The sequence below is a fragment of the Haliaeetus albicilla genome, chromosome W (assembly GCF_947461875.1).
Source record: "Haliaeetus albicilla chromosome W, bHalAlb1.1, whole genome shotgun sequence".
NCBI classification, from domain to species: Eukaryota; Metazoa; Chordata; class Aves; order Accipitriformes; family Accipitridae; genus Haliaeetus; species Haliaeetus albicilla.
Window position 1 is genome coordinate 4718393 of NC_091515.1, and position 17140 is coordinate 4735532.

General features: G+C 45.1%; 1 protein-coding gene across 2 annotated transcripts in view; it reads right to left on the reverse strand.

The window, feature by feature from the left end:
• The window catches only part of ARK2N (arkadia (RNF111) N-terminal like PKA signaling regulator 2N), a 45811-nt gene extending 35419 nt beyond the window's left edge, over positions 1-10392 (reverse strand). For both annotated transcript variants that reach the window (XM_069775267.1, XM_069775268.1), the window contains exon 1: positions 10246-10392. The gene's annotated coding sequence lies outside the window, so the exon portion shown is untranslated. The remainder of the gene's footprint in view (positions 1-10245) is intronic.
• Between the last annotated feature and the right edge of the window lie 6748 nt (positions 10393-17140).

The window sequence follows — 17140 nt, forward strand, 5'->3', positions numbered from 1 at the left end:
CTGAATCAAACACTTGACAGACTATGTGTCTAAGGATGGTGGGTTGGGAAAGGACCGAAGCAGCACATGACCTGGGTACTGAAGAGCAGACCATGACGCACAAGTCCACTTTGTAATACAGGAGAAACTTTTGGCAAAGACCAAAGCTATGTCCCCTTCTGACAGAGCCACGTAACTCTGAAGATGTGACTCTGGCCACTTCCGAAGCTTCGCCAAAAACCTTTGGAGTCGTACCTGCATGTTGTTGGGGTTTTTTTGTTTTTTTTTTTTTTTTTTTTTTACTTGGAATCGCCTTGCTTTCCATTAAAAGCCAACACACTTAATTCAGCAAACTCACCGGTAACATTCTAGCACCAATAGCACATACAGGTATGCCCAATAACAAAATGTCTAAGTAACTAAAAACTAATCAAGCCAAACCATTAGACCTCTACCAAACAAGACTAATCTGCATCCAGACAAATGTAGATGTACCAATGCTTTCTGGACTTCCCAACTGCTGTCTTTTGGACTTGTTAATCTCCTCCCCAAGATACCATACATTCTTTTTTATTTTCATGTAAGTGTCACACATACCCATGCACTTAAAACAACAGAAGTGTGACCAGCACCCAATTTAACTCAAGACAGTTGACTCAGCTCTGTGTGGATGTGTGTGCACGATGCTCTAGAGCAGATTTTTCATAACACTAAGCCACCCCCACATGGATACTGTGTAATTTATATAGTGTTCCTTTGAAAATGCTGCCCTAAAGCTGACTCACTGGCATACAATTCTACCTAAGGCACATTTCTGGGAGTGGAGCTGGCTCTTTATCAGATGATTCATAAATCAGGCCTGGTAGCAAACCTAAAGAATAGGACCCTTCACAACCAACATGGTAAGAGAATTGCTGTGTGAAACAAAAGAAGAAAGGATTAAACTAATGCTGTGTTTCAACTGGTTTTGCATAAACAAATGAAGGTTAAAAATAAGCTGCTCCTATTGAGTGCTCAACAGGCTGCATACACAAATTATCCAAGACTGAATAAAAAGTACAAGTATACGTGTTAAAACAAAGGTTTGCTGAGCATCCTTTGCAACCTTGAAAAGCAACATTTTTCATCATAAATAAGAAGCAAGACTCTACATTTAAATACAGGTTTTTGCATTGTAATGCTTAATGCACATATTCTGCCTCTTTCAAATGAAAGGTAACTACCAGCTATGGGTTAGTTCACAAGCCTGCACACAGGCTTCCAGAAACATTCACCAGCTGCACTGGAATCCCACAAAAAAAAAAAAAAGTCCTCATAAAAACAAATTCATTAGCATACAGATAAAGGCACACAGGGTTGGCTGCACTTAGCCTTCTAAAAACCTCATTTCTTCCTCATAGTGAAACCATTTTTCTCAAGTGTGCAGCGATTTAAAGTCCACAATGCTCTCTACTCTAAAAATTAGAGGGTGCATATTTTTATTGCTATCTGTTCCAAAAAATTTAAGCAACTCGCTCTTGTATTTTTTCATTATTCTTTCAACAAAACTAGTGGCAGAAATCAATGCTAGGATTGCCATGCTTAATTTCTTTTTCTCTCTGCCATATATTAGCTTGCAGAAGATCACCCTACTGAGGATAGTCATAGAGATGTACCATCTTTTTCTAAGATTTTGAGTTTAACAAATTTTCCCATATTACCTATCCATTTCTGTTACTCAAAGGAAATGTATTCTGTGCTTCCTCCGCTGGTTCATGCCATTCTATATAAACAGACCTCTTCTCCTCAAGAAATGTTAGTCTATTGTTCTACAATGGTCAATAAAGTAATGCTCACAGAAAAGCTACATTTTAAATTGCTTGAGCATAACAGTAACAAATTAATCTTGATTTTCAGAGCACAGATTTTCTTTCTATTAAGAACAGTTATCTGAAATATCCTGAAACTAATCAAACATTGTGCTAGTCACCAATAGCTCCAACTGGCAAATGAGGACAACTGCAATGTAACTTCGAAGTAGTAAAGTCTTCTTAGTACTGCAGTATTCATTTGAGAAGGGCTTGTGCTGCTGTCGTCTGCAAAAATGAAAGCCGGTCCAGCACAGACAGGCACAAATGTTAATTGCTGTTATTTGGGCATCTTGAAGCAGCAATGAGTGCCATGGGACACAGGCTGCAGTTCCAGGAGCCCTCAAGTCCACCTCTGGTAGTCCACTGGCACTGTTAAGAGGCAGAACTGCCTACCTGCTGGGCCAGTTAGCACCCATCAAGTTCTTTTGTAATTCAACTTCCCAGAGGAAAGCTGTGCAACTTAACAGGGGGCTAGTGGCTGGATGAGATCGAAGTCAGGGTCCAGAAGGACAGCAAGGCGAGCATCTTACACAACAGACAGCAGCGACAGGCCTGGAGCAAGGGAGAGCATTGGACCGTTCACCTCATCTTGCAAAACACCACTCCAAAATTGCATAACCCTTGACATCAGGAGGAAAGATAGTCTCAGCAGATAAGAGAGCTGTTTTGTAAAGTTCTGCATAACGTTCCTTTCCAGTAACAGCGCTGCCTACCGAACCGACGCTACAACCGCCCGGGCTGTCTTGCGGGCACTTCCACAGCTCACGCAGCGACTCGCCAGCATCTCCCCATCTCTTACAGCTATCCAAGAGCTCAAGTCACCGAACTAGAAGCGGTATGGATTTATGACAGCCATTTAACAAAGATAAGTTAAGACACATTAAGTCACTCTACAGTTTGTAAGTATTTTACGATCGGACCTTTTTATACATCTTTGCCACAGAAAATAAACAAAACCGACCCTCAGGTATTTCAAAGCTTCAAATACTTTAATTCAACACCAGTACTGTGCGTTTGCTTTAAGCCAGTATCTTCCTGGCATAGGGCAGTAACATACCCATTTTATGGTCTGGCCAACTGAAGAAGAGAGATCAGGTGACATGCCCAAATTCTACAGAAAGGCTGGAAAGGAGCTGTAAGCCAACCAAACCCTGATCTGAAGTCATTTTCTCACCCACAAGCCACTAATATTATTCGTTTCTTTAATTATTAAGCTAGTAATGTAAAATCTAAATACTGCAACATGAATTTGCAGTAGATATGTTACTGAAAAAATAAATGCTATCAATACACTAAAGGCAAAGTCACATTGCATTCCAATTATGAAAATTTTAGTAACAGTGAGATACCAACTGCTGTTGGGCTGTTCTTGACACCAAACCCTTGATCATTTTTTGACCAGTAATAAGAGGTCCCAATTGATTTCAACATCCATGAGATTTGTTAGCAATCGATACCATAGTCTTGACATGTCCAAAGTGCTCCTGAAGAAGAAAGCATTCATGACGCTGGTCTATCGTGACCTAATTAGGACTCAATAAGCAACAGGTATAGGTAGCTTCACTGGAAACAACCCGCTACCTTCTTACCAAGAAAGCTCGCTCGTGCCACTGAACCATACTCAAGAGCACAGCTAACTCAAGTTAGCTAACCTTTGAGTCTGTATCTTTACAAATCCTAACACTCTTACTTGAGCTTTCCTAAGAAATTAAAGCAACAAAAAAGCTAAATTCTTGTAGGATGCCACAGCCACAGACAAACGTCTGCGGGCACTGGCAGAATTAAAGGCACTGTGGCACGGTCTGTAATGGAAGGAGAACAAAACCTGGTAAAGAAAAAGGACAGTGCAGGAGAGGGTTAATTTAGAATAAGGTTTTGACAACAGATGAAAAAAACAGTATGAAGTAAACACGGGTTGGTTCTAAAAATGAACAAAAGCCACCTTGGGTATTTCAAAAACCAGAACTGATTAGGTCAAAAGCCAGTTACATGTGCATTGTGAATAATGCCTCTAACACTGGTTTTACTATCAGATACTTCTTCCTACAGTGTTTACTCCCAATTGGCAAAGATGAAGAAATCTGACCTCTACTTTGAGAGGATAACAGACAGACCAGGAAACAGACATTTCTTTCCCACAACATATGGAAGACTTTGCATATATTTGACTACAGAAATTAAATAACAGCATGTAAAAGGATACCAAGTTACCAGCCATAAAAAGAACAAAAGAAAATTAAAAGGTAGTTTTCATCAGTACCATGCAAGTACTGCGGGGGGGGGGGGGGGGGGGGAACGGGACAACGAACACACACGACACACACAACACCTCCCCCCCCAAAACCCCAAACTTACTGACCCTTAAAAAAAAGCATAATTTACCCCAAAATGATTTGTTACATTATTGTTCTTGATTTCGGAAAAAGAAGCTCAGCTGGCAGAGCTTTCATAAGAATAAAACTAATGGTTAGCAACAGGAGACAAACAATATATACAACTTCCCCAGCAAAAGAATAGAAGGAAAAAAGTGCATCAAGTCACGAGTATTAATTCAACCCCATTCTGTTCATTCAACACAGAATCTTATTATTGCTGTACCTTCATGAGTTCCACACAGACAAACAGTGAAATCCACTACAGGTGTTAAAAAGTTGGAAAACCATTTTGATCTTGTAAAACAAAAAAGGGAAATCAAGTGTCTGTTATCAAACCAACTTTAAGTTGAGGCGATGTCTATAACTTCGTAAGCCCTCAATAATTAGCTGACTCTGGCAAAATAGTCACTAAACTTCCCTAGGTTAGTTTTATGGTATTCACCAATTTCTGGATTTTCTTTATTACAGTGAACGGACCCAAAGCTTGTGAACTGCCTTTATGATGACTTATTAATATCAGTAACTGGAACCATGGAAAATAAAAATTCACCTTAAAGGCTTTTTTAAAACAATACTCAAAGAAATGTGCTTTTTTATAACTCCTCACAGATTCTGCATAGTGCTGATCAAAAGTATTACCAGCTCTGGAGGAACCATAGCTATTGACAACTCAAATTGTATTTATCAGTCATTCAGCTCACGGGCACTGCTACCCACAATGACCGCTTCATTTCCAAAAGACATCTTACTAAACACAATGAAGCCTCAGGCTACCAGCATTTCATCCAACTTACTTCACTAGGAGACAGCCTCTAAACCCCCCTTATCTTACATTGTATTTCCAACCACAAACATATGGAATTAGTAGACAGCTTCCTGACCTACTCTTTACCAACCTTCTTCCCTAAAATTTTTCTTTTTCCAGATTACTTAGAACTGTCTCTCTAGCAAGAGCTGGCACTCCCTGAGAGCAAGAACTGGGAAGGTGAGCTGAGGAGTCCGGAGATTACCAGCTGATGAGAAATCCACAGTACAAGAGAACAATACTGTCTTAATCTTACCTGGCTATCATGTTAAGCTGCTGCTTTTTACTTCACAAAGTTTGACAATACTATTGGAGCACGCAGTGCCAACCTCAAACTGGTACCATGGAAATGCAATACTCCCAATGAAAAACAAATTTCTGAAACGGTAATAACTGCATCATCACACAGACAACTCGTATTATAAAGTCTGGCTCTTAGTTATTCCCAGCTCTGCTCCTGTGAGTCACTTGGTCTCTACCCATACTGGATGAATGGGAGTGAAATCTGCCTTCTCTAAAATAAGTCTTGAAAAGCTAATGACCAAGCACCATGAAACAAGACATTACAGCAGAAACATAGCAAGAACACTTATCCAATCACGATCTGGCTCTTCCTGCTCATTTCCAGGAAATTTTGAAGCTCAAAGCAGAAGCGCATTGTGCAGGACACTGCAGAAGTCTCACTATAAAGTAAAATCCATGATCCATGTATATTGAAACAAAAATGCTAGCTTGAAAGAGTCTTAAATACTTGCATTTAATTAGAAAGTGACCACCTGTTCTGCTTATGATTAACAAGCTGTCAGATTGAGTCCTAACAGCTTTTAAGCTGTCCTCTTGGAGGCCAAATATCACAAGGCATGATACGGCTGAAGCATGTACACTATTCTGCTACTTAATTTCTAAGCATCCAAGAGACAGAATACGTGGTCAAATTGATATAAAACCCTAAATACCTTCTTAAATAAAAAGGGATATTAGGTTGGATCATTCCGAATCTAAAGCTGACTCACCAGATGACCACGGGCAAGTTACTTGACCCCCCTGTGCATTCAGTAATGCATCTGCAGCGGTGTAACAGCAACACCTCAGCGACTGAGCCGCATCTCATTTTCAGTCCTGAATGAGTAATCGATGTATGCCCAAACTGCGGAAAGTAAGTCATATCCGTGGAGAAACTGTACAGTCTCTATTCATGCTGATCAGACATGTGAAGAGGGAACACTAACAAGTGGGAACAGACAACCACAAATTTAAATTCTAACCCTTAGCAGTAACACTGAGCAAGTGACAAGGTATCAGTCACTCCAGTCTAGCTCAGAGATGTACTCTGTTATGAGAACGCAACTGCAGAGGCTAATATTTACACTATATGCACATTTTCATTTACAGTCTCTTTCATCCAGTTTTCTTTATGCTCAGAATTGCACATTTGTAGACGTTGCACTGTCGACCTCAAGTTGCAGACTCAGAACTGCATTATGCATTAAAAACCTGGAACAAAGATGCGACAGGAAGACAACACAAATCACCACGAAAATCATACTAAGTTCCCTGCAATAGTATTTGCTGCCACAGATTCTGCTGTTGTAACAGTTCAGCTGCTTCTGAGTTACAGTGCTAAAGTTAAAGGCACAAGTGTCGGTCCTCTGCTGAACTTTGACTCGCATACTGGAAAACCAAGACAAAAGTGGTTTCCTTGCCACGTAAGCCTCAGGTTCTCTCGGAGCTGCAACTGCGCAGCAACACGCACCGTACCACACAACTTTATCCCAGAGCTCTTTCCCAGCACTACGCCTGTCCCCCTCTCCCACTGCTGGTTCATTTCTGGTTCCCCATTGCTACCGATAACATTCAAGGCAGCAAAAATTTTCAAGTCTTAGTACTTCTTTTCCAGAGTGCTTGTTCTGACGTGCGAGTTATACGCTTGTAACTATGGTATTTAAATCTTTCACTCTGATCTAGTAAATGTGTTATTAAATCTGCTGCTCAGTTTCTGTCAATGTTTACAGTTTTCTAAGTCATTTAGTCAACTGCAGATAAAAACACAGAAGCTGAGATTGACCATAGACCCAATTCTGTCAAAAAGTACCATCAACACACTAACTTTGAAACATTATAGAAAACTAAATAGAGGTTGCTTGAAACTATTTACTCATTTTAAAAGTTTCCAAAGCTTTAACATATCTAGTGGTGACATTTCGGTCAGAGGGTAACCAGACAGTTGCAAATGTTCCGTCTGCGGCTGCTTTCACAGCGTGGTACGTAGAGACTCCCATCTCATTAGCAGATGTTTAAGTGAGATGTTGATATACAGGTGGGTCATAGATGGGCATACATCCTTGGTGGAGCAGGGAGTTGACGTGATAATATACAAGAGATAGTGAAGAAAGTGAACAAAATCAAGGCACGGCAAAGTAGCCTGCATTTTAAAGGTAAATAGGCTGCAAGGAGATGGGAGGTCAGGACAACCAAGGCAATTATTTCTTGTTGCTCTGATCAAGTTACACCAACTTATCTCGCTAATGCTTAGTGTTCAAAGCCCCTCATGATTCTCTATATTTACTCTTTGTTCATCCAATCTTATCTTACCTCATTAATCCTCACCTCCTCCACACTGTCAGCTGCCAGCGTGATCTACCCATTTGTCAAACATACACAAACACCCTTCCTACCTCTCTTTTATCAGTTAGAGCAGTCCTTGGTTTGTGTGTGTTGTGACCACTCCATATCGACCATTCTCAACTGCCTTGCGGTTGCCTTCAGGTTCCTTCCCCTTTCCCCTCCCTCCACAGTACCCAGTTTAAAGTATCCATTCATTTCCCAACTTGTTTGTGTGCTTTAATTTCTACCAAGCAGGCAGCCTTCGTGCACTTACTGAGCACAAGCATAGATGGCCAGGCTGTACTGCAATACACATCATAACGCTTGACTGTGTAAGAAGACCACAGTCCTTTCCTCTTCCTGATTTCTCAGGAATTTCTCATCACACCTCTTCACGATGCCAACTAGCAATTAGGCTGAAGAGCAAACAGAAATAGTCGACACATTATAATTAAAAATTCAAGTGTTTAAAAATGAGTCAGAACTGTTATCCTCATACTCGAGCATAAATACCAGCTGCCCAAACTCACGTACTACCTTCCATCACCCTCACTGTCCCTCCTCCTAATCCCCTAGACAAAACACCAGTGTTACTGGTATACCAGAACCACAGAAAGCAGTATTTTACTAGCTTTTAGTAGCCACATAACCCTCCCCTTTGGAGCTTCTCTTGCCAGCACCAGACTGCTCTAGAAGACTAGATGTGAGAAATACTCAGAAAACGATGCTTAAAAGTGATTGCTGTTGGACAGCTGAGTTCTGTGCACTTCATTCATCGCACTGCTTTTTAATCACACACGTATAAGGGGGGGATGCTGGGGTTTAGTAAACACATGGCAAGCAACTTGCTGTTCTCCTTAGAGCTCGTTACCAACATATTCGCTCCACAAAGGCAATGTTTCCCTCCTCCAGGGCAACAGGGGAAGCTGCACTGTTGTGACTGACTGACTTTCAGCGTATCACAGAAACAGCAATTACAGGTGTTAACTAGGGCAGGAGAACCACAAGATGAAGACCTCAAAAAAGCACCATACCCAGTTTCCACCTCAAGGTCAAACATTAAGTTTTTTAATAGACTTAAGCAACGTAAGATGCTTTAAGAGAAACATTTTAAATTCAACATTCTTTGTGGTTCTAAGGGGAGAGCTATTACTGTTTGTACTTAAAATTTTAGCCTGAAAACTGGAAATAGGCTAGCACTTGCCTGTAAGTGAAACTTTTTCGGTCTTGTGCTTGACAAGTACCAGAAAAGACTTAAAAGCAAATAGAATCTTGGGGGGAGGGAGGGGTGAGGGGAATTCAGAGAAATTTTACATTTTTAAAGAGATGCTCAAGGGTTCAAAGATTTACTACTCATTCATTTTTAAAAGCTAGAATTACTTGCCAGTGGAAAAAAACCCAAACCAATACCAAACAGGATTGACTTATGCCACAGCATCTCTACACACAGGTTTCTTCAGCCTTTGAAATGCTGTTAGGTACTTTGTGCTGGTTTACAGTGTGTAACTAGTTACAACCAAGACCTTGTTTAACCAAGTTACTGCAGTTACGGTTTCACAAAGGTACCTACAAACTTTAATACAAGTAGCCTTGTTCCACTATTAACAAACTAAGACATAAATACAATTAGATGCTACTTAACAAAGGGGGAAGCTCTCCCTACCAGCTACACAATGTAAACAAAAAAAAAAACCAAACCAAACCCCAAGTCTTTCAGAGAGTGGCCTTTTAAGTAGTTGTCCAATAACCTCAATGCAAGGGAAGTTACAATACTGGAACTGGGGAAATAGTTAAAATATTACAAGTTTGCTCAGACTGCCTTTTTCCTTTTTAAAGAGAACAAGTAGCACAGTTAAATTTTATATTCTCCTCGGACGGCTGTGTCGCTGAAAGCCACATCTGCAACCCATTAGATGTTAGGAGCTCAAGGGGAACTCAGGCTAGATAAGCAACGAACAACTTGAACTTTTTTTCCACATAAAATATATACCCCCACATCATCCAAGGTAAACAAAGCAGCAAAAAAAAAACCTCAAAAAACCACACAACCTAGAGAAGCGTAAAACTAGAGCGATTACACGCCTTGTTTTTCAAAGCCCTTTCCCCCCCCAACAGCTAACGCCATCCCACGACGCGTTACAGAAGTCCTGGGAAACACAAAGTGGCCAGAAGTTGCTTCCAGGAGCTGTGGCGAGGCTTTCATCCGATGACTCCGGGTAAGATTAGGACAAAAAAAAAAAAAAAAAAAAGAGCGGCGGCTAGGCTGGACTCCTGCCTCCCAGGCACCGTGTCGGGCCCTGATGGAGGTCACCCCTCACCGAGTCGGTCACACCTCAAAGCCACCCACCGGGCACCCACGTTTGTCCTGAAACCCCTCTCCCGCCGCGGAGGGTAGCCGGCTCCGCTGGGACCAGGCCCCTCCGAGCCGCCCCGGGGCCGCTCCCGCCGGGCCCTGAGGGGAAGAACCGAGGGGACGGCGGACGACGAGGCCGCTACCCCCCCCCCCCCCCCCCCAGACCAGGGCTAACGGCCACGGTTCCGACGCCACCACCGCTGAGGCGAAGCGGCCCGACCCGGCCCCACGCCGGCGAAGAGCAAACGGGCGAACCCCGACCGCGCCGGCCCCACTCACCTCAACGACTCAGGGCCCCTCCTGGCCTCCCCCGCGGGGGGCAGCGGCTGGGACATGGAGCGGCCGAGGAGGAGCCGGGTTCTCAGCCTTGTTGTTACCGCCGCGTTTCCCCCCCCCCCCCCCCCCCCTTTGCCCTGCGCCCCCGACGCCACAGAGAGAGAATGTCACCGGAGGCCGCGGGGCTCCGCTGCGCGGCGTCACTTCCTCCCTCCCTCCGCTGCCGCCGCCGGAGCAGCCGAGCCGCCGCGCAAGAGCGGCCGCCGCCCGACAACAGCGCCACCCCGCGGCCAAGAGCGGCGCCGCGGCCGGCGGGCTCCGCCCCCTCTCTCTCTTGTCTCTCTCCCTCCCTCCCGCGGCGACCTGAGGCGGGCGGGCTGTCACCCACCGCCCTCCCCACACACAGCCTGACTGCCCTCACATTCTCCCACCCGGGACGCTCCCACACGGCCCTCCCCGCCACGAAGCCCTCAGGCAGCCCCTACACAGGTCCTGTGGGGTCCCATCGCTTGAGGGGACGCGCCCGGCTTCGGCCGGAGAGAAGGCATGCGGTGGTGAGGGTGAAATGGCGGGAGGGGAACGGCGGCCGGCAGCCATCGCCAAGGGCTGTTGGCGACGTAGAGGATTGCTGAGGTAAATGAGGCGGGAGGGAGACCTGGCTGCGGGCTAACGGCACGCCGCTGGGTTTGGTTTCCCAGCGGCGAAGCAGAAGCAGGCAAAGCGAGCGCGGCGGTTGGAGCCGCGCTCACCGGAGGAAAAGAGCAGTGGAGGAAGCAGAAGGAAACGAGAAGAAAGAAACGTCTTGCCCCCAGCACATGGGCCGGCTGATGAGGAGAGCCGAGCTCGGGAGAGACGCGGGCGAAGGCGGCAGGAGCCCGGCAAACGTCTCTCACCGGTCCCTCGGCCGACGCTCGTTCTCCCTCCAACGCTGATCCTGGTGATCCTGCTCCTGCAGTCCCTGAGATCAGAGACCTGGGGACTGGGTGGGGGCAGCATGGCGTGCAATTAGGGCGACATTATAATGCACGCAATAAACGTCGTTCTGATGTTTCTTAATCAAGAGTATTTAGCTTTGCAGCCCCGGGGTATATATGCTGCAGAACTGCACAATACATTGTAGGTAGTGCTCGGCAATTTGAAAACGTGGCAGCAATCATTTCAGTATAGTCCCTAAATCCTGATCAGGGCCTACAAGCACCTGGGAAATTCAAGTGTTGAACGTGCATCGTACAGCAGATGCTATGCCCTTGGAGGATCCTGCTCCTCCACAGCCACTGGTCATGGCACAGAATCTTTATAGGGTTGACAGTATAGAAACACGTGTAGGCACCTACCTCCTCCCCCAAATCACGTACATGGACATGCGAAACAAAGACAGACATCACATACGACCTCAGAAGAATTTATCACACTGAGGAGAAATAAGAGTGAGATTCAGGTAGGAATAGAGCTACATATTCGGGAATTCACAATTCTCTTTTAAAACAGTACTTTGCAAGGTATTTCTCACCAAACATGTAAGAAAATTGCTTTGCAAGAGCACCAGCCTCATTGGTGCATCCAATATTGGCGGTGTCAGAAGAAGAGGGAACAAGCAGGGTGCTAACAAAATCCACACTTAAGAAAAGATAAAACCTGCCCCGTGTGGAGCTGCTGGGGGCTCGAATCCAGAGCCTGCTCTGATTTCCTACATGGCTCGAGCCGTGCCCTGCCACCAACTAAAATCAGCCTCCACAATCTGGCCAGCTACTTCTGGGAAAATAATCCAGAATCTGTATTTACAGGGGAGGATGTGCTTTGGAGGCATGACTCCTGAAAGACACCTGGAGGACGGCATGCTGCTGCACAGGCGTTAGGACACGGCGGCGAGGAACAGGCATTGCAGTTTTGGACGGGATACAGAAAAGCATAACGACACAGGCGAGGGCGGTGAGCATCTGCCTCGCATTTTCAAGAAGAGTGATAAATGGAAAGGAGCTGAAAGAGCCATGACTGAAGGAATCTGCAGGCTGGAGGCATTACGAAAGAAAAAAAAGAAATTCTGACTATCATAGGTATAACGGAATTAGTAAACTAAGCAGGGAGACATTAGTGATCTGTAAATATTTGAATGAAGTAAGTGGCATGAAGGGAGAAGACTGGTGATATGCTAATGATTTTAATGGGGTGAAATTAGGGAAGGGCATGTTTAAGCTGAGGATCAGGGTGGAAAGCTTTTGAATGGAGAACTGTAGGCTGGAAAATTGTCTCCCTAAGTGAAGTGGTGAAAGCTTTATTGCCTGAGATTTTAAATGCCAGATTAGGCGATATACCAGGGGACTCATTCTGAATATTCAGGGAGATGGGCTGTAAGATTAGGAAGGGAGAAGGAAAGGTAAGAGGTGGTACTGGCTCCAGGAATTTAGGGAGTACAGCCCAGCACCTCTTCTAGGCTCCTTTGGCTTCGTTTTATCATTCTTTGACCGCCGCTGCCAAGAGTGAAATGATTTCAGCATTAGTTACCTCCACGGGGAAGTGGCAAGAACTCCTCCACCACGAAGAAATGCGGTTGAGAAACGGGCGTCTCGGTGGGACATCTCCAGACAGGATCACCGGGGAACAAAGCGGCAGAAGCTCCTTCAGCTGCGGAGGGGCCCAGTGGTGCAGCCCCACGCCCCAACTTCCAGGGGACTGTCACCGCCACCACCACCTCCCCTCTGCAGCACTTGCGCTTCCCCAAAGACAATGGGAGGAAATTAGCTCAGCGCTGGAGCAAACGGCAGGAGCGACCCCAAGCCACGCTCCTGTGTCAAAGTAAAAGCTGGTTGTGAGAACACTTTGGGCCCTAAGGGCTTCCAGGCTGGCTTCCCTCAGCCGGCTCTTGGCACAGAGAGCGGAGCTCCTCCGTCCCCGCTCCCATCTCTTCCCCAGCCCCGGGCCAAAAGTTTCCCTCCAGCTCCAGACTGGGAGAATGACTTTTCAAGAGCCCATCCCCATGCATCTGATGGCGGCACCCGTGGGCACATTGCTAAGCATCCTCTGCAGAAAGGAATATATAGAAACTTCACCTTCCAAGTAACATTTAAACAACGCCCGTTTTCCAAGCTGGGCTGCAGGCTGCCAAGCATCTGAAATCACAAATGCGCCGCTGAAACCCAGCCAAGCCATCCCCTTGCTGAGCGCCCGCTCCTTCACAAAGTCACCCAGAGTCCTCCACAGCCACCGGTGGCGGCCAAACGGGGACCACAGGAAAGGTGCCCGGGACACTGCGGGGTTCACCCACCCCCGAGCTACAGCCTGTGTCTCCTGGGGAAGGAAGAGAGATAAAACCTTTCCTTGCTGCTGGGTTTTACCAGCCAATATTGGCTAATTAAGCAGCTGTGCTATGCTGCTTAATTAGCATTAAAGGCATATTTAGCAAGGGGCTAGAGGAAGCGTTTATTAGATTAGGTCATAGTTTTGGAGTTGTTGCTTGGTGTTTTTTTTTACCGGAGATTACACAGTTCAGGAAGGACGGTGTAATGCTGAATGACTCCAAGGCAGATGGAGGTAGTGCTGTATCCTCCCACGTAGGTAGTATCCAGTGAAGAGAGAAGGAACCGCAAGTTTTACTTTAAACACACGCTTACTGGTAAAGCCTCTACTTACTCGCTTGTGGGGTTTTTTTTCAGAAGAAATATTTCTGAATTGGAGAAGCAGAAATCTTCAGCCCAGTACTGAATTTTTTAACGAAGTGAGCGTATAAGAAAATGAAAAATATTTCTAAAGCCACTTGAAGTTACTAACAGCAGCTGTGTACTCAGAGACAAACTGAAGGATTTCCTGCAGCACACAAGGCGGCATGGACCAGGACTACTATTGTTTCACTGCTGACCCTGTAATTTAAAAATTCAAAGAACAGCTCAGAAATACAAAATCTCTCCTATACCTGTAAGACCTATTTAGTACTAGATGCAATAAAAAAAAAATCTTAAGTATGTTTACAGGCATTTTTTGCTTGTAAGTTCCCAAAACAGAATCCTGTATTGGACGAGTATTTGGAGTTTTTTACTGGAGACGGTGTAAAATGCAACCAACTTACTTTTTAAATAAATACTGAAACCACTTTAATATTTTTAAAATTGTATTTAATTACAAAGTCCCATATTAATATTCTCTATCTACTAAAGGATTAATATGAAAAAAAATTTTGAATACTTTTGGTCAAAGGAAACTTGAAAAGCAACCAGAATGAAATGTTTGCAACAAATAGAGTATTTCTATAGTACTAGCCAAAATATATAGCCAAAAGAGATTCCATCTGCTTCTTTTGATTCAATGCATTTTGAGTAAACAGATACATATTTCAGCTCAGTAGCCTTAAATTTGCTTCATGTATTTTGCATTTCTCCAGCATTTTATTTTTATTGTTCTGGGTTTAGTACCTAAATGCTTTGTTTTAAATAAATCTCTATCCCCTAGCCAAGCTGGGGATGAATTCTTTTTTCCTAAAGCCATTATTATTTTGCCTATTGGCCTGATAAGAACAGTATGTCACTTTGTGGTAAAACATATACAAGTTTACACTTGAGGTTGACCACTGGTTTTCACATCTAGTGCATAATTTTGATATTTTTTTTTCAGGTGGAATTTGGATCATCACAATTTCCAGGCGGAGGAATTGAGCACACAGTGATAATGCACACACATCTTTCACACTTCATCCATAAAACTGAGGGGTCTGCAGCTCAGCCTGGCTCTGGCTCCAGCCCCACAGCGTCACACACCGTGGGCAGCTGCCCCGGAGCTGCGGGACCCCCACGCAAAGCTCCCAGCAAGCACAACTGCTCTCAGCTTGCAGGTGTCAGTAGACGGATGTCTCCAAAAATCAGACTGGGAGTTCAGAGCAGAGCAGCTGATGTAATCTGAAGTGAGGCTGAAGCAGCGGAGGCCTCTCCAGGCATTCGTGTCATTCTCAGTTGGGCGATTATTTCATAATATACAACAGCCGAGGGGTCCAGCTGGCAGTCTCCCTCCAGGCTGCCGCAGCTCCTCACCACCCAGTGCGACCTCTGTGGAAACACTCAACAGATGCCAGGGTAGAGAGCGAAGCCCAAAATCTAACATTTTCTCAGCCAAGCACTCAGGCTGGCGAGCTCCTGTCTCAGCAGGACCTCTGCGAGGTGTTCCTGCGCCGGCATCCCATCCCTGCGCTGGAAAAGCTGGACCGCCCCAAAACACCAACAGCGAGGAAGGACACCTCCGCTTGCCTTGCAAGGCGCTCTGCCCATGCAAATGCACAACTGAAGAGCTGAGAAATCTTACTGATGGTCCACTGGCTGCATAAAGCTTGTTTATTTGACTTTCGCCATATCCATCAAAAGCTGAACTGTCGGACCTGACAACTGGCTGCTGATTTATGTTGCATGTGCTGCAGATGGCACAGCTGTGGCACACAGCTCAAATGCAGCTGCTGGCTATGTTTTTTTTCTCCTTGCATTTCCAACACTAGGAAGCAACACTTGGCTATCTCTGGGCAGCTCTTGAGTCAGAGTCTGGCCCTGCCGCTGTCTCTGTTCAGGCTCTTTGCCAATGAATGGGACACAACACATGCTGTGAAACAGCAGCAGCCGGGGAGCGGTGCAGCTGCCCTGCGGGCACAGGGGGAGAACACTCCCCAGCTTTCACAACTGGTGCAGTGTTACATGATGAAGTGGTGCTAAGGGAGCGCCACAGTCCCGGCAAATCCTCCCAAGCCTCGAGTCATGGTTACGCGTGTGCAATAAAAAGCCTTCATCCAATATTAGCCGAGTAACTCTTGAGGCACTCATTGCAAAGCAGGGCTGGTAGCATCCTCGAGCCCTCATCTAATCCATCTTTCTATCCCAAAGCACGATCAATGCTCCCTCATGTTATAAACACATAAACAAAGCATTTCTGATCTGGTCTTAAAAGCCCCCAGTGATTAAGATTAAGATTCCTTAACTGTCAGGCCATGACCTCCAGTGCCTTACAACGGCTTTCTTGTTAAATCATTCTCTGATGTCTACCCACCTATGTTCTGATGCCTTTCAAGATTATGACTTCTTTCCCCTTCCACAAGAGGAACAATCAGATTATGCTCTTGCTCTTTCCAGATTCAAAGACTACTCCCTTGCCACCTTCTGGTGTTTTTTTGGCAAGAGGCAGCTGTACCTGTAGTCATCCCTGCGCAACTGTGCCCGCTCTAGACTTCACATCAGTTACCTCTGAGGTAATTTCCCTTAGCCAGTTTAGCCTACCCGTACAAAGACAGCTTCTCCACTTGCTTTTGCCCATCTTGATTTCTAGCCCAGAAGGAACTGAAGATAAACAGCCATGAAACTAAGGTAACTAACCCTTTCCTAGTGTCTTGATTTAAAAACCTGAAACTGAACAGCAACTCCCACTGGTGTACGGAAGATGAGGCCAAAGATTCCCATAATCAGCAGCTCTCTGAACACCCTTCAATTCTTCCCCATCACAGTGAAAGAAATGAGGTGAAGAAGGTCACAAGGTGAGGAGGCTGTGGCACTTTACCGACACCAGTGTCATTCCGAGCTTGCAGCTTCTTAGAAATCAGAGCTACACCCTAAGCATAATCAGACACAGATGTCATGATCCTATTGCTTCAAGGGAGGACATGAAGCAACAGAAAGAATCTCTTCCTACAGATCAGTGAAATCAATTTCTGCAGTGAAGTAACAGCTCCGGGGGACAGGCACACCATGCTAAATCATTACCATAATCTTTTGCAACTCTAATCGTAAACAGATGTAGCTACAAATTGTCACCAAGAGCACTGCTGCTATTTGTCTGGACTTTGCCCAGTACAAACAAGCCCTAGTCCCTGCTTGATGTCCTTAAGTGCTGCCACTATATCTAGATTTTCATTTTTCCCCATCCACAGGAGATTTTCCTA